At 38.0% G+C, this 27,806-nt stretch overlaps 1 long non-coding RNA gene and 1 pseudogene across 1 annotated transcript in view; both read left to right on the plus strand.

Annotated features, from left to right (window-relative positions):
• Positions 1 to 20,705, plus strand: part of LOC132424188 (uncharacterized) — a 108,863-nt gene extending 88,158 nt beyond the window's left edge. Inside the window, exon 4 of the long non-coding RNA XR_009519179.1 lies at positions 20,578 to 20,705. This is a non-coding gene — a long non-coding RNA (uncharacterized lncRNA). The remainder of the gene's footprint in view (positions 1 to 20,577) is intronic.
• A 3,072-nt stretch (positions 20,706 to 23,777) lies between these two features.
• On the plus strand, positions 23,778 to 24,822 carry LOC132424184 (small ribosomal subunit protein uS10m pseudogene; annotated as a pseudogene).
• Positions 24,823 to 27,806: the final 2,984 nt, after the last annotated feature.

A 27,806-nucleotide genomic window follows, 5' to 3' on the forward strand; every position in this document is an offset into this window, starting at 1 on the left:
CAGACTATATTACAAAGCTACAGTAATCAAGACAGTATGGTATTGGCACAAAAACATATAGACTAATGGAACAGGATAGAAAGCCCATAGATAAATCCATGCACGTATGGTCACCTTATCTTTGATAAAGAAGGCAAGAATACACAATGCAGAAAAGACATCCTCTTCAATAAGTAGTGCTTGGAAAACTGGACAGCTACATGTAAAGGACTGAAATTAGAACACTCCCTAACACCCCACACAAAAATAAACTCAAAATGGATTAAAGATCTAAATATAAGGCCAGACACTATAAAACTCTTAGAGGAAAACATAGGTAGAACCCTCTATGACATAAATCACAGCAAGATCCTTTGTGACCCACCTCCTAGAGAAATGGAAATAAAAACAAAAATAAACAAATGGGACCTAATGAAACTTCAAAGCTTTTGCACAGCAAAGGAAACCATAAACAAGACGAAAAGACACCCCTCAGAATTGGAGAATATATTTGCTAATGAAGAAACTGACAAAGGTTTAATCTCCAAAATTTACAAGCAGCTCATGCAACTCAATATCAAAAAAAGAAAAACCCAATCGAACAATGGGCAGAAGACCTAAATTGACATTTCTCCAAAAAAGATATACAGATTGCCAACTAACACATGAAAGCATGCTCAACATCACTAATCATTAGAGAAATGCAAATCAAAACTACAATGAAGTATTACCTCACACTAGTCAGAATGGCCATCATCAAATAATCTACAAACAATAAATGCTGGAGAGGGTGTGGAGAAAAGGTAACCCTCTTGCACTCTTGGTGGGAATGTAAATTGATACAGCCACTATGGAGAACAGTATGGAGGTTCCTTAAAAAACTGAAAATAGAACTACCATATGACCCAGCAATCCCACTACTGGGCATGTACCCTGAGAAAACCTTAATTCATAAAGAGTCATGTACCACAATTTTCTTTGCAGCCTATTTAGAATAGCCAGGACATGGAACAATCTAAGTGTCCATCGTCAGATGAATGGATAAAGAAGATGTGGCACATATATAAGGTGGAATATTACTCAACCATAAAAAGAAACGAAATTGAGTTATTTGTAGTGAAGTAGATGAACCTAGTCTGTCATACAGAGTGAAGTATATCAGAAAGAGAAAAACAAATACCGTATGCTAACACATATATATGGAATCTAAAAGAAAAAAAAGGTTATGAAGAACTTAGGGGCAGGACAGGAATAAAGATGCAGACATAGAGAATGGACTTGAGGACACAGGGAAGGGCAAGGGTAAGCTGGGACGAAGTGAGAGAGTGGCATGGACTTATAAATACTACCAAATGTAAAATAGATAGCTAGTGGGAAGCAGCCGTATATAGCACAGGGAGATGAGCTTGGTGCTTTTTGTCCACCTAGAGGGGTGGGATAGGGAGGGTGGGTGGGAGATGCAAGAGGGAGGAGATATGGGGATATATGTATATGTATAGCTGATTCACTTTGTTATAAAGCAGAAACTAACACACCATTGTAAAATAATTATACTCCAATAAAGATGTTAAAAAAAAAAACATTTTGGAGATTCCTCAAAAAATTAAGAATAGAACTCCCATATGATAAGCCATTCCACTCCTCGGCATTTATCTGAGGAGCACAAAAACATTAATTCAAAAAGATATGTGAACCCCTATGTTCACTGCAGCATTACTTATAATATCAAAGATATGGAAACAACCTAATTGTCCATCAGTGGATAAATGGATAAAGAAGCTGTAGTATATATACACAATGGAATACTACTCAGCCAAAAAAAAGAATGTAGTTCTGCCAATTGTGATAAAATGGATGGTAATCTTTAAAAAAAAAACAGAAGAAACAAAATAAAAGCAAACTCATGCATACATAAATCTTATTAATGGTTATCAGAAGGGAAGGAGGTTGAAGGGTGGGTGAAATGGGTGAAAGGGGTCAACCGTATGGCAGTGGATGATAACTGACTTGTGGTGATCCCTTTGTAGTGTGTACAGATGTCAAATTATAATGCTGTACACCTGAAACTTACATAATTTTTAAAAAATGGAGAAGGATTTGAATAAGCATTTCTCTAAAGAAGATATACAAATGACCAACAATGACCAACAAGCACATGAAAAGGTGCCCAACATCACTAATCATTAGGGATGTACAAATCAAAACTATGACGCTATTAAAATAGCTACTATTAAAAAAAAAAGTAACAGGTGTTGACAAAGATGTGGAGAAATTTGAGCCCTTGTGCACTGTTGGTGAGAATACAAAATGATGCATTTATTATGGGAAACAGTATGGTGGTTCCTCAAAAAATTAAAAATAGGATTACCATATGATCCACTAGTTCCACTTCTTGGTATATACCCAAAAGAAATGGAAGCAGGATCTCAACGATGTATTTGTATATCCATGTTCATAGCAGCATTATTCAATTATCCAAAAAGTGGAAGCAACTCAAGTGTCCATTCATGTATGAATGGATAAGCAAAAAGTGGTATACACATAAAATTAAATATTGGCCTTAAAAAGGAAGGAAATTCTGACACATGCTACAACATGGGTGAACTTTGAGGATAATAAGCTAAATGAAATAAACCAATCACAAAAAGACAAATACTGTGTGATTCTACTTACTGTGAGGTCCCCAGAGTTCTCAAAATTATAGAGACAGAGTATAATGGTGGTTGCCAAGGGCTAGAGGGAGGGGATAATTGGGAAATGTTTAATAGGTATAGAGATTTAGTTTAGCAAGATAAAAAGAGTTCTGGAAATTGGGGCTGTACTACAGTGTGTATGTACTTAATACTGCTGAACTGTGTAGTTTATAAACAGTTAAGATGGTAAATTTTATGTTATGTGTATTTGACTAAAACTTAAAAAACCAAGGCAGGGAAGAATAGAAATTACTTGGTCAGGTTATCAGAGTGGGGTGCAGGTCAAGAATTTATAGCGCTGAATCCCAAAGCTAAACTCATTTAAGTTGCTGAGACTCCTCTCACCCCATCTAATCACAGTGGGCTTGGAGGGGAAACTGGATTTTCCTCCTGTGTAAAATTTATAGTCTAAGAGTCAATTATATACAATTTGAAAGTGTCATAAACATTTTCAGATGAGTAGTGTCTCAAAAAATAAAATACCTCCCCCTTTTATTTCAAAAATGATTTTTAGTTACACAAATAATATATAAATTCACCCCTTTATAAAACGTTAAAACATTACAGGTTTAGTCAAAGACATTTGGTGACTGAGGCAAAAGACCTGAAGTGCGTACCCCAGCATCCATTCTCCCTTTTTGACTTAGCAGTAAAATCCCTCACTTGAGCTGGGGACATGGCCAGGTGAAATAGCAATGACATTTTTCAGCCTCCCTTGCAAGTAGAATCCATCACCTGACTAAATTCAGGTTAATAAGATGTACATGAAAATGTTATATGACAATCTGGGAAATTGCCTTAAAGGATAGTTGGCAAACGTGTTGTGTTGCCTTTTTTTTTTTTTCCCATCCCTCCATCCTAGTCCCTAGAACTCAGAAGTGATGGCTAGCCCTCTAGCAGTCATATTGGGTTGTGAGAATGAAGGCTGCACCCTAAGGATGACAGAGAAGAACGCTGGAAGGAACCTATCTCCTTATCTTCTCATCACTGTTTAGATCCCCTCTTTGACTTTTCCCACTCTCATCTCAAAGTAATATCATCATCAGTTTGGTGTATAACTTTCCATACTTGTCCTATGAATTGATGTGCACCCACAGAAAATATGTAGTATTCCCTTTGGGGATTTTACGATTTAGTTTTCTTACCAAAATGTCATCACAGTTTGATGTACATGTTGTTCTGCTGCTCACAATTTCTTAGGTTTAGTATATTCTGAAGCATATGCTTTCAGATGTAAAAACATGACACGCAGCCTGAATTCAGCTCAGAATGTTCCTTCAGGGATGACTGCCTTCATATACTACATAAGACATATGCCTGCTAAAATGATAAAAATAATAACAGCCTTACCAACAAATATTTGGAGAACATGAAGTGGCTTCTACTGGTAAACTGACTTTAGAAAAGTGGCACTGTTATTACTCTACCCTAGATTTACTAAATGTTACTTAAAATGCTAGCTTAAGGAAGAAAGTCTGAATTGCCCCATATAAATGGAAGTCAATTTGGAAATAAAGTCTCCAGTAGAGATGGGTCTTCTGTTCTAGAAGTTCAGTCAGAGAACTCTGCTGCTTCAAAGCAGCTATTTAAATTTCAGAATCCTATGTCAGTGTGGTGATTCATAGGACACTATAGCAGCAAGTCTGCTGTGACCTACACACAGAGTACACACAGTGCTTCTTGTGAGCACTGAGTGGTGGCGTGTCCTAGAGTTATTACAGTGGAAGCATTTCTCCCAACAAACTAAAGCATTGAATTTGATATATAATTTTCAGATCATCACTTGGAAAGAGGTAATGAAGCCTGTCTTGTGACAAATTAAAGCTAACTCTCCTGATATTTTTGTTTCCCACAATGCTTCTCATTGGAACTTCTGGGGAATTCCAGAATAATAGAAACTCAGCACTAAGCTACCACAGGGCTTAGTGCATTTAAGGTACTTAGTAAATGCTTTTTGAATGAATGAATGATTAATTAATAAAGCAAACTAGTCTCTTTAAAGTATTTTTTTCAGTTCTGTAGAATAAAGACAGGTTTTCTTCCTTCCTCTTGTTTTGAAATGGAAATTGAATTATTCTAAAACTGAATGATCATGCTTTCTTCACAAGATGTAGATCAACTCATTGACATTTGCTTTTTCCACATGGAGACTTTGTCATATTAAGGAACATCAACAATTCCAATTCTGAGAATTGCTCAACCCAGTCATTAATAGAAAAAGTTTCTCTTTGTGCTAATAGAACCTCATTGGCAATTTGTCTTTTGTGTTGTAAAGAAACATAGAGTTTCTCTGCTAATGAATTTGTGTAACTCCTTGAAGCTTATGCACAAGTAAATTACATAAAGGTGGTTCTGACGAGACCAACCCTACTTCTCCTTCAAGGTCTAGGTCAGCTTTCATGTTTTTGCTGGCTGGCTCCCCGACACTGACCTCTCCCCAACTGTCCCCTTAGCACTCAGGGTCAGGGCACAGATGCAGAATGCAACATGCGGTCTCAGCCTGCATTAAAGAATTATTCACATGTTCTTAGCACTTTATTGTTTACAAAGTACTTTTCCATACCCCATTCTCCTCCTCAAAACTACTCAAGAGGAAATTGAGGTTTCCATCGTGGCAGCACTAACTCTCTTACTGAGGCAGAATCGCAACTCCATCACCTTGTAGATGTAACCTTGAGTAACGATTTAAAGTTCTCTAAGCTTCAGTTTCCAAATCTATAAAAATGGGAGGGTGGTAATAGTATGGAACTCAGGCTTGACAGAAGAATAAAAGTAGATAATCAACATAAAGCAAATGACACTGTGTCTGGCACATAGGAAACCATCCATGAAGGTTAACTGTTATTATAATGATCTCCACTGTGCAGAATAACAACTGAGGTTTAGACAGGTTAATCACTTTGTTCAAGATTATACAGCCAGTAAGTGGTAGGGTCACAACTCAAATGTGTATCTGATTGAAACCAGAATCTGGTGAAATCCACCCGTGCTATATTACTTCTCTGAGAATTAAAGTGACAAACCCTCATTGTCAGCCTCTGCCCAGGTGAATGTAATGAGCACCCAGTAGACTAAAGGCCGCCCAATCTTCTGTCCAAGGTCATGGAAAACCACAGAAAAGGAAGGCATTCACTTTTTCTCTGTTAACTGAGGGACTGTGGAAATAGTCTTCTGATATTCTGTGTAGGGGACTAAGGAACATGGGAAGCTTGATGCCTCAAGCATTTTGATGGCCTAATGGGTGTGCAGTTTCTTAAATCAATGCTCAATCATATACCTCCTCTGTCGCACCAAGTGTTCTCCCTCTGGCTTTCTCCTGTCCTAGTGTCTTGGCATCCTGGACCAGCTCTGCCTCCTCAGGAGTGTGGTGCCAGGAAGAACCAGCCCTCTGATCGGCCATCCAACTGGGACCTGCCAGAATCATTTATGACCCTGAAAAAGTGCAACTCATTCTTGGTTGCCGTGTGCTAAACGTTTATAGGCACTCAAGCTCACATCTGCATGGTTCCAAAGTGGGCACTCTTATCTACTCCACTAATACTGTTTCTAAGAAGATGTAGGGACAGGAGCATAAAGCAGGCTCTTGATCATGAAGCAGCCACACAGCAGTTGGATTCATGGTCACTACCTGAAGACTGGGGATCCAATACGTCATGAGAATGGGTTTCCAGCACCTTGTAACTCAGAAGCTCAATCCCAACTACAGAGGAGCTGCCTTTATATTCTGCTTTTTTGGGAATTGTGCTGAGTTGAAAAACTCCTTATTTAATTATAAATATTATATATAAGTAATTTTTAGATAGGTAGATAAATAGATGCATTTATTATAAGGAATTACTCATGTGATTATGGAGGCTAAGTTCCGAGATCTACACGTGAGTCAGGAGCTGGGGAGCCAGGAGAGCCAGTGGTGTAGTTCCAGTCTGAAGGCCCCAGTCTTGAGACCCAGGAAGAGCCAGTGCTTTAGTGTGAGTTCAAAGTAATAAAAAAGTGGATGTCCCAGTTCAAAGGCAATCAGGCAGAAAGAATTGTCTCTTATTTTAGTGAGTGTCAGCCTTTTTATTCCATTCAGGCCTTCAGCTGATTGGATGAAACCCACCCACACTGGATAGGGCCAGCTGTTTTACTCTATTTAAATGTTAATTTCATCCAAAAACACCCTCGCAGAAATACCCAGAATAATGTTTGACCAAATATCTGGTCACCCCGTGGCCCAGTCAGGTTGACACATAAAATTAACCATCACATTTGGGAAAAAAACAGTTTGGTCTCATTTGGAATTGTTTGCCTGTTCTGTTTCTTTATCAAGAATGACCTCAAGTCAAGGTCGGTTCCTTTAGGGTAACATAATGTTAAAACTTCTCTACAGACCAAGGTAGCTTCTTTTTAGCTTTGACAGGAAATGGAGACTCTGAGATAAAGAGTAGAGCCAACACCTGAAACCAGTTCTGCCCAATTCCAGATGTCACTTTTTCCATTCTTCCCATGAGGTACCTGCTTCCACTTCTCACTGGTTTCTATTTCCTGTTTAATCACTCGGTTAATACCTGCCTTCAAGCACTGCCCACTACTATTCACACCTCCTGAAGAAGTAGAATCCCTTTAGATTGTGAACCTACCTATAACTGAACTGGGCTGCCTTTCTCTTATTGGGACTTGACTTATGATTATCCGCCTCTCCCTAGACATGACTCCTCTTCCTGCTAGCTCACCTTCTCTATAATCTCTACTTTCTGCAACCCAGAATGCCATACAACTGGAGTTGTGCTACATTATCCCAAACCCTCCTGAGAACTAAAGCTAAGAATTGGTAAAACTAGAAATCAAACCCAAGTTTTCATATCTTAAGCCCAGTACACTGTCCTCATGGCCATGGATCTGCAAAATGGGTGTGTGCTCAAAATGATCCATTGAGGCAGCAGCAAGAAATTACTAGAATGTCCATATTTTAACTTGTAATTTTAATTTTTATTTTATGCATTCTTTACAAAATATATAATGCAACATGTTACAGGAATACACACATAATTTGTAAATATATACACACATATTGGAGAGTATTACTTTTGTTAACGGATAGGGATGCATGATTTTTTTAAGAAGTTTTGGAGAGTGCTCTACACTGGTACTTCACGAATGTTGATGGGCACATAAATCACCTGGGAAATTTGTTAAATACAAATTCAGGTTCAGTGTGTCTGATGTGGCTAAGACTCTGCATTTCTAACAAACTCCCTGCTAATGTTCATATTTTGGTCTGCGCCACACTTTGAATAGCAAGGGTCTCTACATCACACTACTTTCCTTGGTATAGTGCTATGGGGCCACCATAAGTATTCAATACATGGCATTGGATGAATGAAAACTAACAACTCAAGGTATATGTGTACAGAGATTATTTTCAGATTTTTCAAAATGTTTCTTTTATGAGAAAACCAGTACCTATATTTTTAAAATAACTATTAAGATTGATATGAAATCAGGTTAGGTATTATATTATTTCAACTCCATTCCTATGACAAATTGTGTTTGGTTTTAACCCTCATTGGGATAATATTCTAGATTAAAGAAAATAACAACAGCAAAGTGACCAAGTAATAAGTTGAATTTTGAGCTCTGAAATAAACATTTCAGAGATTCTTCTCTTCTTTCTCCCTTCATCCCCAGTAGCTCTCTGGGGCGTATGTCAGCCTAGGAAGGCACTTCCTTCCCACCGTGTTGCTCAAAGTCTACCCTATCATTTCTAAATTCAGGCTTTCTCTCCCTGGGCCTAAGTGCTCAAGGAGGTAATGGATCTACTCATTGATTGGTAGCAGCTTCCATCCAGCTAGTTCTAGAGAGCAATTGGGGTGGAGGCATTAAACTTAATGCACATGTAGGCTGTGGTTGGAAGGGTTAGAAGGCAGCCAGAGGGCATGTCAGTCACCTTCCAGCTGCTGCAGTGCCAAGCAGAGGGATGGCTGGCTGGAGACAGGAACGCTGCATCAGGGGCTACTTGGGGTTATTTGTGCCCAGGCTCTGAGAGCCCCAGAGTCACTGCAGAATGTAGAGAGGAGGGGCAAGTGTCCTATTGCAGCAGCAGGTAGCGTCTTACAAAGGACTTTCTTATTTGGCTCTTTTTTTTAAATTTTTTAACTTTTCTTAGTACTTAATTTTGTAAGAAAACAATGTATTGTTTTTAAATGACTATTTTATTCTTGAGCAAGAAAGGAATTCAGTTCAATGAACCAAAATGAAATATTTGTGAATACTCCTGTTTAGTAGCCAGAGGTATTTTAAGAATCCAGAAATGGGTGGTTTAGAGAACAACAATGAAAATAATTCTTAAAGATGTTGTTATTCTGAAACCCCAGCTTACATATAGTTTCTATAGATTACATGGGAAAAGTAAAAATATGAAAATCTCTTTGTAATTGAGAAATTCACAACAGACAGAGGAAAAAATATTTTCACCAAGTTTTAAGCTCTCCTTCCCTACCCTTTATTGTAAATTTTTGTGTTGCCTTTTTAGTCACAGACTATACGAGAATTCAGCTAGTAAACATTTTCAACAACTTTGAAAGCATTTGTAGATCTTTCTTCCTTGCCAACTCTTGGTTCACATCCTTTACGTTCTTAATTTGTACTTATATTAATATCTGGTCTAATGCATTTATAATATATTTTATGAGATGGATTTATATTTTATTCTGAATTTGACTTACCATATTAAGTATATTTTATTCCAAATGACTACTTTCTCATAGATTCATTATTCCAGATTTTTGGCAAGTAATTGTGAATTCTTTTATATAATATTTATTAAGCAAGGTTCAAAAAACTATCTCCTAGGTTCTGAGAATACAGAGGTGAATGGACTGTCCCTCCCTCAAGAACCCATGATTTGAGGGCCAAATTTTCAAATACGTTTATACAAGAATTTCTTTCTTTTAATCATGGCTTCTTTTGCTCATGTACTTTGTTTCACCTATTTTGGCAATTATTCCATTCTGTTAATCTGTTAGTTGATGGAAACTGTAAGAATATGCACAGACGCATCTTTATAGTGTACTTCTTAGAATAGGCTCACCAACTCCATATCATGAAAGCAGCTGTGGCCCTGAGTCCGTATATCGGACCTCTCTTCTCTCTAATGAAGTTAAGGTTCTGAGCTCAATCTGCTTGCAGGCCAGTTATCTTCACATGACTTGTGAAGAGCTCACACCCTGATGTTTTGTGAATGATGTTGTGAATGTCTTCCATTGGTTGCACAGGAAGCAAGTCAAAGAGTTGAGTATTATCCCAAATCTAACTTCTGGTGGAAAAACAAACCAAAGCTCAGATCTTATAGTCAGAAGAATCATTATTTAACCATGAGACACTCTGCACAGCTTTTATGCCATAGGATCAATGTTTATGGATGAATAAATGAGCCTGTGCATGGTAGAGCCTAAGGGGCATGGGAGACCTGTTCATATTAGAAGGAGAGAGGCCACCAGGGGTAGAAATCACACAAGTGATTACTTCCAGTGTGGGGCTTAGGAAGCAAAGTGGGTTGCTAGCATGAGGGAACATGAGACGCCCTATGCACTCCCACCCCCAGGACACAGCACAGAAAGTTATAATGACAGCCCTGCAAGGCCTTTTCATTGTCAGTCTTTGGGATCTGTAGTCACTTTCTCCTGCACCCAAAGCCTTAGACACAGGACTCTGTCTGGGTGGTAAAGCTAGAATACTAGAGGGACAGGTCTACAGATGAGCCCTGGTCTCTGCTCTCTGCTTCTCTCTTTCTTAACACATCTCATGCTGTACTGTTATGGTTGGTTTGTCTATTTTCCTTCTAAATTCTGAGCTCCTTGAAGACAACAACCCAGTAACTCCAGTGTCTGACCTGGTACTTAGTAGGCCTTCAGTTAATGTTTGTGGACTGCATGGATGCTGAATACGGAGTCTGGGAAGTAAGGTATTAGCTAGCCAAAGGCAGACAAGGTTGGAATGTCTCTGTAGAGGTGGTGATGACAGCTGGAGGGGGCCTCAAGAAAGGCCCTAGAAAAAATGAAATCTGCAGTGAGGTGCATGTTGGGGGCTGGGAGGGAACCAACGGCAGCAGCAAAGCTGAGGAGAGCTCTGGACAGAGTGCAGGAAAGTTCAAGCCCCCTGTAGTGGCTTCTGGGGTGAAGTCAGCACTAAGTGGACTGAAGACCTCAGGGAGCCAGAGTAGTGAGAGCCTAGGAACCAGCAGCCAGAGCAGCAGTGCACGTTGGAGGTGGCCAAGACAGGAATGGATGGAACTCACATTAACCAAATACTGAGAGGATTAATGGGCCAGAGACTTTCACAAACAGAATCTCAGTCAACCCTTTAATCAACACAACGTGGCAGTATTTTTACACCCATTATGCAAATGAAGAAACTGCAGATCAGGAACTTGCCCCAGCACATAACTAGGGAGTGTCAGGACTGGGCTTTAAGCCCAGATCATATGACTCCATGTTCAGTGCTGCTTTCACTGCAACACACATGCCTGGGCCAACCCACCTGAGCCCCAGCACTAGGAGCAGAAGGTAGATGTCTCTGTCTCTGGGAACTGGACTTTGCATCTCAGCTTTGAAGAATCTGAAGTGGTATCTTCTGAGTGATATAGGCCATGTACTCCCAGTGACCAGTGAGTAGTGGCTCAGGGCTCCACATGGGGGGCTCATGTTTCAAACTCATGTCTCCAGTACCTATTGGCCAATGGAGTTTAAGAGAAGTTACATTTGTGTAGAGAAGATAGTAATTTTATTGTGTTTATTGTATTCTAAATTTTTTTTTCAGTTTACATTGCATTATTTCTGTTAGCTTAAGTTTGGCATTTAGTTGACATTCTTTCCTTCTGAGTGTTATCAATTCAGGCTTAAACTACTCAGTCTTCTATATAATATCATCAGCTACAGACCTTTTCATTCATGTTATATTTGCCCCTTTAGCATAGAACAAAAAAAGAAAACACCGTTGCTTAAAAATGGAAATAGATAGTCCACTTTTTCATTTCAAAATTTCCAGAGCAGCCACTACTGTACAAATGTTGGTTGCTTAGAGATAATAAGACATTAGTCTCTATCTTCAAAGAGCTTGCATGTAAACAGCTAAATCAGAGTTAAATGCTTGCTAAGTAGAACTACAAATAATATGGCCATGGCAGCTCAGGGAAATAATGTATCCCAATAGCACCCTGAGAGTCAGGGTATAATAATGACTCTCATTTTAGTGGAAACTTGAACCCTGAAGAAAGAGAAAGACTTAAAGGATTAGAGCGATAAGAAAAAATAACTCTACCATTGCCTTGCTGTAAGGCTTTTTGCTATTTTTAAGGCTATAGCTTAGTGGTTAAAGGGTTTGACTTGAGCCAGTCTACCTGCATCTCCATTCTGGCTTCTATCACTTACCTTGAACAAGTCACTGATCTCTCTGTGCTTCAGTTTTCTCATCTGCAAAAAAGACATAATAATGGTTCCTACCTTTATAAAGTTGTTTTGAGGAACTAAATCCACCCATATATGCAAAAAGTATTTGAAACTTTGCCTGATACATATTGTTATATAAGCCTTAGCTACTGTTATTCTCAGTGCCTCTTAGTTTCCTTATATCTAAAAGAGATAACAATACTGACCTTACTGATTTGTTGTCAGGATAAAATGAATTAAAGTTCCAGGCATACGGTAAACACTGAACATCAACTTTCCTACTTTCTTAAGAGAAAATTTATTTCCTCAATTCAAAATGGAAAATAATATGCACACACAAAAAACGTTAGCTTAAGGGTTGCCTTTTTGGAAATTGCCATTGTGAAGCTTTAGAAATTTGTGAACATGCCAGTAAAAGTAGTGGCTCAAGTTTTGCTGGGGAATGTATTATTTATGCCCAAGTTCCAAAGCTTATCAAGTTCCCAAAACTTACATGGCAATTTCCATGATAGACTCATTGAAGCCTTTGAAGAGGCTTATTTATGTCATCATTTCAGAATAAAGCAATCCTATCAATATCTATAAAGCTTTGCAACACTCATTTCTTCCATCCACTCTAAGGGCTTTAAGGTGTGTAAGCTTGTTAAGAAACTGTTGTTTTTCATTTAACTTTGGAACTCTCTAAGCTAATGAATGAGAAGGCCTGCTTTAAAGGGCATTTATAATAACAGTAATAAAACACTCATACATTTGGAGATAAACCAACTTTAAAAATGAGTTTCAGCTATAAACTTATTCTTCCACATACATTTTGAACAGGGGCCCCCACAAAGGCATGCAAATGTTTGGGTGTGGACAGTAGTATTTCTAAAATTGTTTTCTTAATAGACTTTATTTTTTGAAGCAGTTCTAGTTTCACAGCAAAATTAAGTAGATGATAGATACAGAGATTTCCGCACATGCATAGCCTCCCTATTATTAATATATCCCACCAGAGTGGTACATTTATTACAATTGATGAACCTACATTGATTGACACTTCATGATCACCACAGTCCGTAGCTTGCATCAGAGTTCACTTTGGTGTTGTATATTCCTTGGAATGGGACAAATGTATAATGACACATATCTACCATTATAGTACCATACAGAGTATTTCACTGCTGTAAACCTATTCTGTGCTGTGTCTATTCATCCCTCCTCCTGGCCCAACCTCTGGCAACCACTGATCTTTTTTACCATCCCCATACTTTTGCCTTGTCTAGATGTCATACTGGAATCATACAATATGCAGTCTTCTTAGACTGGCTTCTTTCACTTAATACTATGCATTTAGGGGCTTCTCTGGTGGCGCAGTGGTTGAGAGTCCGCCTGCCGATGCAGGGGACACGGGTTCGTGCCCCGGTCTGGGAAGGTCCCACATGCCGCGGAGCGGCTGGGCCCATGAGCCATGGCCGCTGAGCCTGCGCGTCCGGAGCCTGTGCTCCGCAACGGGAGAGGCCACAACAGTGAGAGGCACGCGTACCACAAAAAAAATAAAAATAAAAATAAATGAATGAATAAATAAATAAATAAATAAATAAATAAATATATATATATATATATATATATATATATGCATTTAACGTTCATCCATGTCTTTTCATGGCTTGATAGCTCATTTCTTTTTGGACTGAATAATATTTCATTGTCTTCTATACCACAGTTTATTTATCCATTCACCACCTCAGGGACTTCTTGGTTGCTTTCAAGTTTTGGCAGTCATGAAGAAAGCTGCTATAAATATCCATGTACAGGTTTTTGTGTGGACATGTTTTCACTTCCTTTGGGTGAATACTGAGGAACACAATTGATGAATCATATGGTAAGAGTATATTTAGTTTTGTAAAAAGCTGCCAAACTGTCTTCCCAAGTGACTGAACCATTTTTGCATTCTCACTAGCAATGAATGAGAGTTCCTGTTGCTTCACCTCCCTGCCAGCATTTGATATTTATCAGTGTTCTGGATTTGGGTCACTTAATAGGTGTGTAGTGGTATCTCATTATTATTTTAAGTTACATTTCCCCGATGACATATCATGTGGAACATCTTTTCATATTCATATTTGCCATCTGTATATCTTCCTTGGTAAGGTGTCTGTTAAGGTCTCTCTTTTTTTTTTTTTTTTTTTTTTTTTTTTGTGGTACGCGGGCCTCTCACTGTTGTGGCCTCTCCCGTTGTGGAACACAGGCTCCGGATGCGCAGGCTCAGCGGCCATGGCTCACGGGCCCAGCCGCTCTGCGGCATGTGGGATCTTCCCAGACCAGGGCACGGACCTGTGTTCCCCTGCATCGGCAGGCGGACTCTCAACCACTGCGCCACCAGGGAAGCCCTCTCACTTTTTTATCAGGTTGTTTGTTTTCTTATTGTTTATCAAGTCTTAAGAATTCTTTATATATTTTAGATAATAGTCCTTTATCAGATGTGTCTTTTGCATGTATTTTCTCTCAGTCTGTGGCTTGTCTTTTTATTCTCTTGACAATGTCTTTGGCAGAGCAGAACTTTTTAAATTTTAATGAAGTCCAGCTTATCAATTCTTTCTTTCATAAATTATGCCTTTGGTGTTGTATCTAAAAAAGTCATCACCAAACCCCAGGTCATCTTGATTTTCTCATATGTTATCTTCTAGGAGTTTTGTAGTTTTAAGTTATTTCTATGATCCATTTTGAGTTAATTTTGAGGGGTGTAAGGTTTGTGTCTAGATTTAATTTTTTGCATGTGGATGGCCATGGTTCCAGCACCATTTGTTGAAAGGAGTATCTTTGCTCCATGAATTGCCTTTGCTCCTTTGTCAAAGATCAGTTGGCTGTATCTGTGTGGTCTATTTCTAAGTTCACTAGCCTGTTCCATTGATCTATTTTTCTATTATTTCACCAATACCACACTGTCTTGATTACTGTAGCTTTATAGTAAGTCTTAAAATCAGGTAGTGTCAGTACTCCAGTACTTTGTTCTTCTCCTTCAATATTGTGTTGACCATTCTGGGTCTTTTGCCTTCCTATATAAACTTTAGAACCAGTTTGTCAATATCCATAAAATAACTTGCTGAAATTTTGATTGGGATTGTGTGGAATCTATAGACCAAGTTGGGAAGAACTGATGTGCTGACAATATTTAGTCTTCCTGTACATAAACAAAATATCTCTCAATTTATTTAGTTCTCCTTTGATTTCTTTCATCAGAGTTTTATAGTTTTCTTCATATAGATCATTTATGTGTATATATATATATACATACATATATATATATATATATACACACACACACACACACACACACACACACACACACACAGAGAGAGAGAGAGAGAGAGATTTAGATTTATACCCAAGTATTTATTTTTGGGGGGTGCTAATGTAAATGATATTTGTTTTTAATTTAAAATTCCATTTATTTATTGCAGGCATATAGGAGAGTTATTGACTTTTGTATATTAATCTTGTGTCTTGCAACCTTGCTATAATCACTTATTAGTTCCAGGAGTTTTTGTTTTTGTTTTTTGTCAATTCTTTCAGATTCTCTGTATCAACAATCGTGTCACCTGTGAACAAAGACAGTTTTATTTCTTCCTTCCCTATCTGGATAGCTTTTATTTCCTTTTCTTGTCCTATTGCATTAACTAGGATATCCAGTACAATGTTAAAAAGAAGTGGTGAGACAGGACATCATTGCTTAGTTCTTGATCCTAGTGGAAAAGCTTCAAGTTTCTCACCATTGAATCTGATGTTAGCTGTCAGTTTTTTGTAGATATTCTTTACCAAGTTGAGGAAGTTCTCCTCTATTCCTAGTTTACTGAGAGCATTTATCATGAATGGCTGGTGGATTTTGTCAGATGCTTTTTCTGCATCTATTGATATGATCATATGATTTTTATTTTTAGGCTGTTGGTGCGATATGTTACATAAATTGATTTTAGAATATTGAACCAGGGTTACATACCTCAAATAAACTCCACTTGCTGGTGGTATATAATTCTTTTTATGCATTGTTGGATTTGATTTGCTAATATTTTGTTGAGAATTTTTGTCTATATTCATGAGAGACATTGGCTTGTAGTTTTCTTTTCTTCTAATATCTTTGTCTAGTTTTGGTATTAGGATAATGCTGGCCTCACAGAATGAATTAGAAAGTATTACCTCTGTTTCTGTCTTCTGAAAGAGACTGTAGAGAATTGGCATGTTTTTCTCCTTAAATATTTGGTAGGACTCACCAGTGAACCATCTGGTGCTTTCTGTTTTGGAAGGTTATTAATTACTGATTCAATTTCTTTAATAGATATTGGCCTATTTATATCATCTATTTCTTTTTGTGTGACTTTTGGTAGATTGTGTCTTTCAAGGAATTGCTCCCTTTCATCTAGGTTATCAAATTTGTGAGCATAGAGTTCATAGAATTCTTTGATTATTATTTTAATGTCCATGGGATCTGTAGTGATGTTTTCTCTTTCATTTCTGATATTAGTAATTTGTATACTTTCGCATTTCTTCTTGGTCAACCTGACTAGAAGCTTTATCGATTTTATTGATCTTTTCAAAGAACCAGCTTTTGGCTTCATTGATTTTCTCTACAGACTTTCTATTTTCAATTTCATTGATTTCTGCCCTAATTTTTAGTATTTTTTTCTTCTGATCATTTTGGATTTAATTTGTTCTTCTTTTTCTAGTTTCCTAATGTAGACACTTAAATTATTAATTTTAGATCTTTCCTCTTTTCTAGTATATGCATTTAATGCTATTTTATTATTTTCCTCTAAGCACTGCTTTCACTGCATCCCACAAATTTTGATAAGTTGTATTTTTATTTTCATTTAGTTCAAAATATTTAAAAATCCCTCTTGAGATTTCTTCTTTGCCCATGTTTTACTTAGAAGTATGTTGTCTAGCCTTCAATTATTTTGGGAGTTTCCAGCTATCTTTCTGATATCGATTTTTAGTATAATTCCATCAAGGTCTGAGAACAGGCATTATGTGATTCCTAGTCTTTTAAATTTGTTACAGTGTGTTTCAGAATGCGGTCTATCTTGATGAATGTTCCATGTGAGCTTGAGAAGAATGTGTATTCTGCAGTTGTTGAATAAAAGAATCCATAAATGTCAATGATATCTAGGTCATTGACAATGTTGTTGAGTTAAACTATGTTCTTATCGATTTTCTGCCTGCCAGATCTGTGCATTTCTGATAGAGGGGTTTTGAGTCTCCAACCATGATGGTGGTTCATCTATTTATTTTTGCAGTTTTATTAGTTTTTGCCTCATATATTTTGATGTTCCTTTGTTAGGCATATACACTTTCAGGATTGTTATGTCTTCCTGAAGAATTCACCCTTTTATCATTATGTAATGCCCCTCTTTATTACTGATAACTATTCTTGGTCTGAAGTCTGCTCTGTCTGAAATTAATATAGCTATTCCTGCTTTCTTCTGATTAGTGTTAGCATGGTATACCTTTCTCCATTCATTTACTTTTAATTTACATGTGTCTTTATATTTAAAGCAAGTTTCTTGTAAGCAATATATACTTAACTGTTGCATCCACTTTGGCAATCTCTGTCTTTTACTTGGTGTACTTAGACTATTGATGTTCAAAGTCACTATTGATATAGATTGATATCTACTATATTTGTTACAACTTTCTATTTTTTGCTCTTATTCTTTATTCCTGTGTTTATCTTCCTCTCTTTTTCTGCCATTTGTGGTTTTAATTGAGAATTTGTTATTTCATTTTCTCTGCTTTCTTAATATATCAGTTATACTTCTTCTTTTCCTTTTAGTAGTTGCCCTGGAGTTTGTAATATACAACTAATCCAAGTTCATTTTCAAATAACACTATGATACTTCACTACCTTATAATAACAATTAAATCCTAATTCCTCCTTCCTGTCCCTTGTCACCACAGTCATTCATTTCACTTATGTATAATCATATGTACATATATAAACATACATAATCAACCTAACACCATCTTCTGCCTTTTCTCTGGCTTCACATCTTCCCTGTCAAAACTTTTCTTAGGAAAGGCTCTGTTATCAGTGGTTGAGAAGTATAGAAGAACCAGAAATCATCAGAACTAGAGTGACCTTAAAGACCACTTAGTTTAACTCACTTGAGATGCCTCAAGCTCTTCTACAACGTCCCTGACAAGTTATCACTGTTTGTGCATACTAGTGATGTTGAACTCACCAATGCCTATAACCTGTATATCGAATAAGCACAGCTCATGGAATATAATCAAAACACAAATTTTTACTTTCCATTGTCACTTTAATAGATACTTGGTGGGAGAAGTTTATTCCAGCCTCTAAATAGAAATAGGCAGAACTCATGGTTTCTGGTCACTCATGGCTAATGCAGAGTGCTGCAGTCTTTTTAAATCACAAATGTACATTCTCAATTATGTAATTAAATATTCAATTCAATATGCTTTTCAACACTCCAGTATTCATCCAAAGACACAAATCTCTTCCAACCATTAGTGGGTGATCTGGCCCTTTCTTCTTGGCTTGCCTAGCTAATCTTGTTCTCAGACCCTTTTGGCAATGGAGTATAAGAAGGGAGAAGGGGGAAAGGCAGCAGAAAATTCTTAACTTTATGAACTTACCATAAAGCTACTGAAATCAAACTTTAGAGCTCTTCATTTGCAAAGGCCTCTTCCATGGCCTTTTAGCTAATTTTGTACTTGTGATGCTTTATCTTTTTCTTAAAGAGAGCCTCTCAATATCTGTAAGTTTAAGACCTCACAAAAGTTGGAGTCATAAGTGCAGCCTTAAGTTGGCTCCACAGTCCATGATTCTGGCTGATGACTAAAACCAATAGTTCCTGAGTATATGGAGTTGACAGATTCTTCAGAGGCTCTCCTGCTGAGCCCCTGTGAGGTGACTCCCAGGATACCAGAGGTCCCACCCTTTGGCTTGTTGCTCTGCTTCCCTCCTCAGCTTCTGATTTTCCTGTGGTCCTCCCTATCCAGATCCTCCACTGGACTCCCTTCATTTTTCAGTAGAAATCGTATTAAGCAGGACTTTACTAAAGTTTCCACATATGTTCTCTGGGCCTCGTGCACCTTCGACTCACCATTGGAGAAAGGGCAATTTCTTCCATTACAGAGCATCTGTTTCTTTTTGCACTACCCACTGAGACTGATGGCCAAAGTCTCTTGCTGGTCACACACTAGTCCAAGCCTCCTCTCTTTTAGAGTGGTCTCTTTGAAGCCCACTCCCTCTAGGCTGGACATAAAGGAGAGAGCACCCTTGCCACATTCCCTGTGAGAAAGAGAGAAGAGACAAGCTCCCTCTAAAGAAATCTCTTTGAAAATCCTTCCCCATCTCCAATCTCTTGACCCCTGATAGTCTTCTTGCGGAGTCATCTTCTTTGGAAATCTGTGTTTCTGTCCAGCACTTCTCTTTGGAATGTCCTGTTATACTGTGGTGCCATAGTTGTAATTCCAGTTTAACATCTTGTCATACACCCAAGGGAGTTCTCTCCACTTTTGGAAAGTTCTAATAAATCCAAAATACTTCCTTTCAAATTTCAAACATGTGTCTTGCCATGGCTGGTTATGTTCAGTGTCACACAAAATGAGGTTAATTCCTCTTCTACTTGATAGCCCTTTGTGCTAGACTGAATAATGCTCCCCACCCCCTGCCAAAAGGTATCCACATCCTAATCCTCAGAAGCTGTGAATGTTACCTTATATGGCAAAAGTGACTTTGCAGATCTGATTAATAATATTGAGATGGGTAGACTATCCTGGTTTCTTTAAGTGGACTTAAGTGTAATTACAAGTGTTCTTATAAGGGAGAGACAGAACGATATTTGCCTACAGAGGAGAAGGCAAACTGATGATGAACACAGAGACTGGAGTGATGTGCTTTGAAGATGAGGGAAGGGACCACCATCCAGGGATAAAGGTGGCTACTAGGAGCTGGAAAAGGCAAAGTAATGGATCCTCTCTCCAGAGCTTCTAAAAGGACTCTACTCTGCCAACATTTTGGCTTTAGCCCAGTGAGTCATATCTCAGACTTATGAAATCCAGAATTTTAATAGTATAAATTTGTGCTGATTTAAAGGGTTATGGTTTTAAAGGTTTACGATAGCTAAGGTTTTGGTATTCTTTTACAGCAGTGTTAGGAAACAAAAACATCCTTCAAATAGTTGACGAGCATTATAGCTTCTTGAGCCCCTTGGTGAAGAAGTCATGTAGCCCAGAAGGATTGAGATTCTTGCTTAAAGATATCTATGCAAAAAGCAGTGGCCCCTCCTGGTACCCCAGCATCATCCAACTTAAATAAACATCACAGTTCTAAAATGTTTCCTTACATTTTATTTATTTGTTTTTGAGGTGGATTTTCCCAACTAAAGCCTACCAATTAATTTTTTTTTTTTTTTTTTTTTTTTTGTGGTACGTGGGCCCCTCACCGTTGTGGCCTCTCCCATTGCGGAGCACAGGCTCCGGACGCGCAGGCTCAGCAGCCATGGCTCACGGGCCCAGCCACTCTGCGGCATGTGGGATCTTCCCGGACCGGGGCACGAACCTGTGTTCCCCTGCATCGGCAGGCGGACTCTCAACAACTGCGCCACCAGGGAAGCCCTCCAATTAATTTTTATCATGTCAAATTTCTACCCTATCTGGTCTTTGGGGCTTTCTCCAACTCTGAGAAAATAAAATAAAGGAAAACAAAAGTACTGATGGTACCAGCATACATGGCTCCATGGCTCCACAGACCATTTCAAAGTTCCCTTTAACTGAAACTTACTTCTTTTGTTCTAAGAAGTTCAGCAGGCTGCATAACTGCCTTCTGCTGAAGAGCTTTAAATAATCCCTGCCATACACTATTTTTGGTATCCAGGACAATAGATTATTATAGGCAAAAGGGAAAATTCAGGGCAGTACTCCAAAAATAGGCCATCTCATTTTGAAATGAATTATCTCTTACTTGGTCCCAGGGTATCTTGCACGGACAAAAAAATTCCCCAGGAGAGCAAAGCAAGGACCTTGATGGCATTTTGGGGCAGCAAGTTTGGTTTTATTCTATTTTGTTCACTCTTTAAGTCTGATCAATTTCCTGTGTTCATTTGCATAACTTTACACCTTACCATGTTCCCCCAATAACTGGATAGTCTGGCAATTTCAATTTAGCACTCTTAACATAGCTCTTACTTTTTTAGCAAAGCCCAGAATGCTAAGAAAATTCCAAGCAGCAACATCTATGTTCTCTGCCTTGCTATATTATTTGTGTTTTAATAGATGTATGAATTTATATACATATTATTATACCATTTGCAAACAAATATACAGCAGCAACCTCACAACTCCACAGTAGCCAGTCTTATGCTAAACACTTTTATTGGCATCTCTAATTATTCTATATATAGACAAGTTACATTTCTTTCACTATTTACCTTCTCTTAGAAGAACAAATTCAATTGAATTTATGTCAGCCTGCATTTGTGGAGCAAGTACAGCGTACTACGGGACAACATGCTAGGCACTGACTACAAAAGTGGCATGCACGTGCTCCCCTTCTTAAAGAACTTTCAGGCAAAAAAGTGATACAAACATGCAAAAGAAACCCATTCCAAAATGTGAGGATAATGTAAGTACAGATGCAAAAAGGACACAGATGAGGAGGTAATCTTTTCTCTTTGGGAAGGGTAAGGAGAAGCTACTGCGAAGAAGTGATCTTTGGTTTGGGCTTATGGCTTTTGCTTTGTAGGATGTTTGGTTTGGTTTGGTTTTGGTTTGGGGGCCAGATTTTTGTTTTGTTTACAAGGCCAGGAATGCAATGGGGAAGTATAGTTCAGAAGAAGCTAACAGAGGGAATAGAGGCAAAAGACAATGCAAATGCCTGGTGTATTTGAGGGAAAGCATGTGTATCAATAGGAATATAGATATTGTCTACACTTTAAGCCCTTCAGGAAGAAGTGCCAAAGGTAAGCTAGGCAAAGAGTGCGAGGGGTCTTTTAGACCATATTTACCCACTTCCTTGGTTCAAGTGTATAGATATACAGGAGCACACAGGCAGAAACATTAGACTCTTCATCTTCCAACACATTCATCTTCAGGCCAGTTCCCTGCTTCCATGTGCAGGGAGGAAGAAAGGAGACAGAACAGAGAGAAGAAAAAAAGTTGGGCTGGCAATCAAAAGGCTTAAATTCAAGCCTAAATCACTACCTACTAGTGATTGGATTTTCCATTTTGATCTTTCCTGAGCTTCAGTTGCTACTGAAGAATGGAAATGGAAATGAGGATAACTGCCCTGCCTACTTTATCAGGTGATTGTACATGTCAGTCCTAAGAATGAGCTGTCAATTCTGAAATCCCATTAAGTATTAGTTTTTTTACATGCATTACCTCTAATTCTTATAACAATCCTGTGAAGTGAGACTTATTAATCTCATTTTTCAAATGATTAAAGAGAAATAAAGGAGATTTTTTTTCTAGTTGTATTGAGATATAATTGACATATAATATCGTGTAAGTTTAAGGAATACAGTGTTTTGATTAGATACACTTATATACTGCAAAATGATTACCACCATAGTGTTAGCTAACACCTCCATCACATCACATAATTACCTTGTTTGTATGTGTGTGGTGAGAACATTTAAAATCTACTCTCTTAGCAACTTGTAAGAACATAATATAGTATTGTTAACTATATGACCATGTTGTACATTAGATTTCCAGAACTTATTTATCTTATCACTGAAAGTTTGTACTCTTTCACCAGTATCTCCCCATTTCTCCCACCCCCTGATAACCACAATTCTATTTTCCATTTCTATGAATTGAACTTTTTTAGACTGCACATATAAGTGATACATGCAGTATTTGTCCTTCTCTGTCTGACTTATTTCACTTACCATAACGCCCTTAAGTTTCATCCATGTTGTCGTGCATGGCAGAATTTCCTTCTTTCTCATGACTGAAAAACATTCCATTCTATATATGTGTGTGTGTGTGTGTGTGTGTGTGTGTGTGTGTGTGTGTGTGTGTATGTTCCATATCTTGGCTATTGTGAATAATGCTGCAATGGACATGGAAGTGCAGTTATTGCCTCAGTATCCTGTTCTCATTTCCTTTGGCTTTATCCCCAGAAGTGGTATTGCTGGATCATACAGTAGTTCTATTTTTAATTTTTGAGGAATATTCACACTGTTTTTCATAGTGGCTGCACCAATTTACTTTCCCACCAATAATGCACAAGGGTTACCTTTTTTTCACATCTTCGCCAATGCTAGTTATCACTCGTCTTTTGATAATAGCCATTCTAACAGGTGTGAGGTGATAGCTTATCGTGGTTTCGATATGTATTTCCCTAATGACTAGTTGAGCATATTTTCATGTACCTGTTGGCCATTTTTATGTCTTTTTTGAAAAGATGTCTATTCAGTTCCTCTGCCCATTTTTTAATTGACTGTTCTTCTTCTCCTGAGTTATATAGTTCTTTAAGTACTTTGAACAATAACTGCTTATCAGATATACAACCTGCTTCCAGCTTTGTCCTTCTTTCTTTTTTAACTTTATTGAGGAATAATTAAAAAATATAATTGTATGTATTTAAAGTGTAAAACATGATGATTTGATATACATATACATGGTAGAATGGTTACCAAGGTCAAGGTAATTAATGCAGAACGGCAAGATGGCGGCGCGAGCAGCATTTGGGCCCCTGGGATGGCGTCTCTGGCAGGGTTCGAGGAATTTTTCTGTATGCAGTTCTAGGAGCAGTACAGCCAAAAATGGTGGCCTTCTTCTCACCAATATGAAGTGGGTACAGTTTTCAAACCTACACATTGATGTTCCCAAGGATTTGACCAAGCCTACGATAACCATTTCTGATGAACCAGACACGTTATATAAGCGACTATCAGTTTCAGTAAAAGGCCATGATAAGGCTGTATTGGACAGTTATGAATATTTTGTTGCACTTGCTGCTAAAGAACTTGGTATCTCTGTTAAAGTACATGAACCTCCAAGGAAAATTTTACTCTTCTCAAATCAGTGCATGTTTTCAAGAAGCACAGGGTTCAGTATGAAATGAGAGCACTTTACAGATGTTTAGAGTTAGAACATCTCACTGGGAGTACAGCAGATGTCTACTTGGAATATACTCAGTGAAACTTACCTGAAGGAGTTGCCATGGAAGTTACAAAGACAAAATTAGAACAGTTACCAGAACACATCAAGAAGCCAATCTGGGAAACAATACCAGAGGAAGAAGAAGAAAGCTAGTCATAAAGTCTCAGTGACCACTTGTGCTGGGATGTGAAGTGAGCATGTCAAGTGGAGGGAGTCTCCAGTGAAGACAGTTTCAAGTCACCCTGACTGCTCTCCTGAGGCCGCACGGCCTGATCAGTAGAAAGCAGGGATTGGAAGTTTACGATACACCAGACTATTGTGCAGGAACCACTTTATCTATTCTTTTATACATGTCATTGTTTCAGTTCGGATTTTAACAAATGTGAGCAAACCATTTGGACCACTCTGTACCAAAACAGTCAAATTCATGTTTTGTTATTCCACTGTTGTTCAATTATTAGTTTGTACTGATTGTGATTTGTATCATTTCATTCATCTAAAAGTGAGTGTTTCAAATATTCCTCACACACATTTCTTTCTTTTGAGGGACCTAGAAGGAAACTTTGGTTAATTTAACACTGAGCAGTTAAAGTTTTTTATATTTACCTTAATGCAGGCTGGCATATGTTAGTTTGGGGGTGGTGACCTCCAAGTTTTACCTTATGTAAGCTTTACATTCTTGAAAATTGATATATTTTATAGCGGATCAAGCACATTTGTGGCATGCGCTGAACTCTTCTGTAGCCCAAATCCTTTCAGGGCTGCCTAGAAGGGTCACTATAATGGAATATGAGCTCTCAAGAAATTACTGTATCATTTCATTCATCCTGTAATTCATTTATTCAATAAGCTTTTCTTTTGTTGACTTTGCACCCAGCACTATAGTAAATACCAAAAACTGAATAGCAATAACAGCTTTCAAAAATTGTGCAAGGCACAAATAAATACTTTTCCTTATTAAGTTCCATGCTGATAAGACCTCTTTCTTTTGGTGAATAGCACTCTTTTTGTTTGGGGATGTCTACTTTTCCATAAAATTAAATAGTAGTTAAAGCTCTGAAAGAGGCAAGATGACAGTGGGCTGAGGTTGTTGGTGTATCAACCCCAAGGGAGTGATACGTTTCCTTTTTACAGCAGAATCCGGCCCATGTCTTTTGTGGTTTCCTTCACATCTTTGGGGTAGTTATGACTTCTCAGTTTTCCACCCTTAAACTGGAGTCCCTGTTCTCTTTTCCTGACCTGCTATCAGGTATGAGTGTTCTGAATGCACACTGCTCATGTATCAGACTTACATTACTGTCATTAACATGAGAAGAATTACAGCCTTGTGCCCCATGACCTCATTCTGTTTGCAGCTCAGTTGTCGACTGTGTCATTCACAAATGCCTAAGGCCTGTTTATCCCAGGTATAAGCCTCAGGATTAAGAACTAGTCAATAAAGCAAGAGCAGTATAATAGTAACTGTGTCTAGCAAAGCAGCCATTGTGACTCATTTTCATTTTGAAAGAAATAATTCTTTAAAAATAAATGTAGACCCACACACACACAAAAAAAGGATAATTAATGCATGCATCACCTCACAAAGTTAACTCTTTTTTTTGTGGTAAGAATGCTTAAGATCTACTCTCAGCAATTTTTAAGTGTACAGCACGGTATTAGTAACTATAGTCATCATGCTGTACATTAGACCCTCAGAACTTATTCTTATAACTGAAAATGCATACCCTTTGACCTATATCATCTCATTTTCTCCTATGCCCAGCCCCTGGAAACCAATATTCTATTCTCCGTTTCTATGAAAGTGGTTTCTTCAAAAAAGATTCAAGGGGCTTCCCTGGTGGCGCAGTGGTTGAGAATCTGCCTGCTAATGCAGGGGACACAGGTTCGAGCCCTGGTCTGGGAGGACCCCACATGCCGCAGAGCGACTAGGCCCGTGAGCCACAACTACTGAGCCTGCGCGTCTGGAGCCTGTGCTCTGCAACAAGAGAGGCCGCCACAGTGAGAGGCCCGCGCACTGCGATGAAGAGTGGCCCCCACTTGCCACAACTAGAGAAAGCCCTCGCACAGAAATGAAGACCCAACACAGCCTAAAATAAATAAATAAATAAAAAAAGAAGGTAAGAAGGTTAGCTATAAAAAAAAAAAAAAGATTCAACATATCTCTGTCAAAATTTTGGTGCCATTTTTCACAGACATAGAAAAAATTGTCATAAAATTCATATGGAACTACAAAAAACCCTGACTAGCCAAAGCAGTCCTGAGAAAGAAGAGCAAAACTGGAGACATCACACTTCCTGATTTCAGGTTATATTACAAAGCAATAGCAATCAAAACAATGTGGTATTAGAATAAAAACAGATACATAGACCAGTGGAACAGAATACAGAGCCCAGACATAAACCCATATGTATGATAAACTAATTTTTGTCAAGGGTGCCAAGAGTACACAATGGGAAACGGATTGTCTCTTCAATAAATGGTGTTGGGAAAACTGGATATCTAAATGCAAAAGAAAGAAACTGAACCCCTATCTCACACAATTTGAAAAATTAACTCAAAATGAATCGAAGACTTAAATGTAAGACCTGAAACTGATACTTCTAGAAGAAAACATATGGAAAAAGCTCTGGCATTGATCTAGGCAATGATTTCTTAGATAAGACAGCAAAAGTACAGTCAACAAAAGCAAAACTAAACAAGTGGGACTACATCAAACTAAAGAGCTTCTGCACAGCAAAGGAAACAATCAATAATTTGAAAAGGCAACCTACGGAATGGGAAAATATATTTACAAGCCATGTGTCTGATCAGGGGTTACTATGCAAAATATATAAAGAATTCATACAACTCAATAGCAAAAATAAATAAATAATCCAATTTTAAAATGAGCAAAGGACCCAAACAGACATTCTATTTTTTTCATTTATTTCCTCTCTGACCTTTGTTATTTCCTTCCTTCTACTTACTTTGGGCTTTTTGTTCTTTTTCTAGTGTCTTGAGGTGTAAAGTTAGGTTGTTTACTTGAGATCTCTCTTATTTGATAATATGAGCATTTATCTCTATAACTTCCCTCTTAGCACTGCTTTTGCTACATTCCATAAGTTTTGGTATGTTGTGCTTTCATTTTAATTTGTTGGAAGATTTATTTTTATTTCTGTTTTGACTTTTTCATGACCCATTGGTTCAGAAACATGTTGTTTAATCTTCACACATTTGTGAATTTTCTAGTTTTCTTCTTGTAATTGATTTCTACTTTCATATCATTGTGGTCAGAAAAAGACACTTGATATGATTTTAATCTTCTTCAATTTATTAAGACTTATTTTGTGACCCACAATATGCTCTATCCTGGAGAATGTTCCATGGGCACTTGAGAAGAATGCGTATTCTGCTGGTGTTGGATGGAATGTTCAGTAAGTGTCTTTGTGATTGTCCAACCTGCTTTCTTCTTAGTGGCTGTCAGTAGCTGATGGTGTGCCTAGACCCATCAGTGTCCCACAGGGGAGTATGGCACTTAGCACCTAGATGCAAGTTGGTTGGAAGCCAGAGTCTCAGGCAGCAGCTGGGAAAGTATGTAGTTAGACCCCTTTCA

The sequence above is a fragment of the Delphinus delphis genome, chromosome 4 (genome assembly GCF_949987515.2).
Source record: "Delphinus delphis chromosome 4, mDelDel1.2, whole genome shotgun sequence".
NCBI classification, from domain to species: Eukaryota; Metazoa; Chordata; class Mammalia; order Artiodactyla; family Delphinidae; genus Delphinus; species Delphinus delphis.